The 3,904-nt window shown below is 39.2% G+C and overlaps 1 protein-coding gene across 1 annotated transcript in view; it reads right to left on the bottom strand.

The window, feature by feature from the left end:
• Positions 1-3,898, bottom strand: part of ret (ret proto-oncogene receptor tyrosine kinase) — a gene marked incomplete in the record, with an annotated part of 38,275 nt that extends 34,377 nt beyond the window's left edge. Inside the window, 2 exon segments of the mRNA XM_014019910.1 lie at positions 671-723; positions 1,719-3,898.
• Between the last annotated feature and the right edge of the window lie 6 nt (positions 3,899-3,904).

Here is a 3,904-nt window from a genome sequence, read left to right as displayed (position 1 = left end):
TTGCGGAGCGCTCCTCTTCCTCTGTCCGAGGCTGGTGTGGGGTGAAAATCCTCCACCTCAGACGTTCAGAGATGTAACTCTGCGATTCTGTGGTCACTCTCCATGTAGCATCAATTATGCTAATGCTAGCTGCCTGTCACGTTCTCTCGTCCTGGCCACACCTCCGCTCCCTAACCCCCCCCTTCCCACCCACTTTGATGCATTTTTCAAATTTCGCCTTGGGCCGAGTTATCTTTTCACAGTGGGGTAAGATACACTTTAACTAAATACAGTAAATGGGGCGTGGCTATAAGAGGCGTGGCATGTTATAGATCCGCCCACTTGTTTTAAAAAGCCTTCCCCGTTAAACAGCTTACATTTATTTCTTAGCACCTAATTCAAAAAGGTATCGACTACGTTAACAATTAAAAAAACATATTATAACGACATATACTGTATTAACTAGACAGAGGGATAGGGGCGTGGCTGTGAGAGGCGGGGCATATCAAATACAGTATCTGCCCACTTTAAAAAGCTTGCCCCGTTAAACAGCTTACATTTATTTTTTAGTATCAAATTTTAAAAAGTAACAACAATATTAACAATTAATGAAATAAAACAACATGTATAAACTAAGCAAAGAGATGGGGGCGTGGCTATAAGAGGCGTGGCAAAGCATTGGTTTACACACCTTTTTTAAAGGCCTGCCCAGTCAAACAGCTTACATTTTTTTCTCTTTTGTACCTAATTAAAAATAAAGGACATATTAACAACGAGTGACGTATGTAATAACAACAAATTAACAAGACAAATTGATGGGGGGCGTGATAATAAGAGGCGTGGCATGGCATTGACACACCCACGTTTTTAAAAGTCTGCTATAAAGATTACATTTTTTTGTACATATTTAACAATGAATAAACAATATATTAACAACTAGTGACATATATTATAATGTATATTAACAACTAGACAATAGATAGGGTGTGGCTAAAAGTGGTGTGGCATAGTATAGACACACCCACTTTTTTAAAGGCCTGCTTTAAAGATGAAATTTTTTTCTTTTGTACATTTTTAAAAATGAATAAAGGATATATTAAAAACTAGCGACATATATTATAACATATATTAACAACTAGACAAATAGATGGGGGCGTGGCTATAAGAGGCATGGCATAGTACAGACACACCCACTTTTTTAAAGGTCTGTCATAAAGATTATATTTTTGTACATAATTAAATATGAATAAAGGATATATTAACAACTAGTGACATATATTATAACATATATTAACAACCAGACAAACAGGACATGGCTATAAGAGGCGTGGCATTGCATAGGCACACCCACTTTTTTCAAGTTTTTCCACTTAGAAAATTTAAAAGAAATGTAGTTTATCAATAATTGTAAAACTTTGATTGACAGTGAACTACTACTGACTACAGTGAAGATTTATCATTTTTGTATTGTCTTTATTACATGGCTTCTGTGTCTGAAGCTGGTTCAGTTAGACCAGTTTGGATTTGATGGTTTCTAAGCACTGTTGAGGCAGATCTCTCTAAACTTGTAGTTTCTAAAGTTGGGTTTGGGAACAGGAGGTCAGGCTCAGTTTGTTGTACTGACGACTACTGTATATAATTACTCTCATTCTGAATAAATGTAATACTTTAATGTCATGATGTGACATCAGTAGTGCTTCACAGCAAGGATAACGTTTCCATATGTGAGCCATATCTACCATGAGACGCAGGCGCCGGGACAATCGATGAGAAGAAGATGATGCTGGGTGTAAACACGCAGCTTTAATGATTTTTATGGAGTCATCTGTAAGAATGAAAGACAAATGAGTTTAGAGTTTAGGTGAAATGAAGCCTGAAATTAAAAGTTCAATATTTTTATACAACCTGTTCAGTGATGTTTGGTGTGTAGTCTGGCTCAGGCTAGAATCAGATTCAGTTCTGGATTTCCAAAGCCGAAGGATGTTGTGGCTTCAAGAAGAGCAATAGGTGGTTTGCTCCACAAGAAACAACTATTTTAATGATTTTTGGAAAGATATTCCACTTCCAACAGGAGTTAGACCCTCAGTCCACACGGTCTGAGTGTAATCATGTGACGTACAATAATATCAATGTATCATGTTAAATGAGCCACTCAAAGAGTTTATTTAAATATAAAGCTTTATTATCACCTGTTTCAAAACCAGCGCAGCAGGTCAGGAGATATTATTGCAGCTTTGTGGAGTGTGTAATGGGATATCTCTCAGGACAAAGAGCCTGATGTYGTTTCGTTTCATTAACTGGACGATCATTTCATGATGTGCATGATGTACACGCCACCTGAGCCAATGTGAAAGACTGGTCTGTTCAGAGCTGCATTAGACATAAACCACTTAAACTGTTGTTCAGTGAAATCATGAAACATCATCAGCCAATAAAGCCAGTCTCTCGCTGAGTCGCAGGGGTTTATAGCCTGTTCTAAACAAATCTTCAGAAAACAGTCGCTGAGTCGTCAGAGACATCTGGACCCTCAAGTCAAAAGTCTGAAACGTGTAGGACGACGGTACAAGAGGGGTGTGTTAACATGACAGATTAAAAAAAAATCATATTTATTTGGTCGAGACGTCTCAATTTTAATAAAACAGACTTTTCTGTGCACGATTTGCAAAACTGTATTCTTGGTTGTGCTCATTATTTTGATGCCTACATCAAACTCGCCTCAAACTGCAAGTGTCAGAGCTGAAGATGTTGAAGTTCTCCTTGGGAGAATGTCACTTGATAAGATTAGCCAGTTGGGGGGACAATTCCGCTAATCAACGACTAATAGCAGAACAAATTTTTCRTTTAGCAGGCTAGCTAACAGCTAACGAACAAGCTAACATCAACAGATTTGTGTCAGTCCCACCAGTCTTCAGCTCCAAGAAGATGAAGATGTGTGACATAGTCTTGGTGACAATTGTTTAAGCAGTTAGCGATTAGCTGTTAGCATTAGCTTCGGCTAATTATTTTACATGTTCGATGGTTTAGCAGTTAGCTGTGCCCAACACAGAGATTAGGAATAAGATCATTACAGCACAGGATGAAGGACGTGGAAATAAAGTTAGAGAGACCAGACTTAGATGGTTTGGACATGTCCAAAGGAGGGACAGTGAATGTATTGGTTTGGATGTGTCCAGAGGAGAGACAATGGGTACATTGTTTTGGACATTAATGGGTGTATTGGTTTGGACACATCTAGTGGAGGGACAGTGGATATTTTGGTTTGGACATATCCAGTGGAGGGACAGTGGGTGTATTGGATTGGACACATCCAGTGGAGGGACAGTGGATATATTGGATTGGACACATCCAGTGGAGGGACAGTGGATATATTGGATTGGACACATCCAGTGGAGGGACAGTGGGTGTATTGGATTGGACACATCCAGTGGAGGGACAGTGGGTATACTGGTTGAAGAATGTTAACGATGCAGTAAGAAACAGGTGCAGGACGCCTGCAACAAAACTGAGATGTCTTTGAGACAACATCCTCAAACATTTTGACAAAAAATTTGTTGTACAAATTTTACGTAACGTTCAAACACAAATGACGGGACTATGTGTCTCTGAAACTTTGATGCCTTCCGCAAACTAGTCTTCAGTAGCTCCGGTCCAGCAAGGTACTGGTTTTAGCTGCTAACTTTGAGAGTTAAATGTGCAAAACTGAAAACAGCCTTTGTTGGGGTTCAGCTGATGAATTTAATTTGTGTAATTTCCCTGATTCTCTAATCCAACCAGTGCAAGAAGTGTCAGGTCCATTAACAACACTTCTTTATGAGCTGTGCATCTTGACCCCTATTAAAGTACTGACACTTGGACAGCAGATGGTGTTCACACACACACACACACACACACACACACACACACACACACACACACACACACACAC

This window comes from Austrofundulus limnaeus, unplaced genomic scaffold (genome assembly GCF_001266775.1).
Source record: "Austrofundulus limnaeus strain Quisiro unplaced genomic scaffold, Austrofundulus_limnaeus-1.0 Scaffold235, whole genome shotgun sequence".
Taxonomy (NCBI): domain Eukaryota; kingdom Metazoa; phylum Chordata; class Actinopteri; order Cyprinodontiformes; family Rivulidae; genus Austrofundulus; species Austrofundulus limnaeus.
The sequence above is the reverse complement of the archived record's forward strand: the minus strand, read 5'-3'. Positions and strand labels throughout refer to the sequence as shown.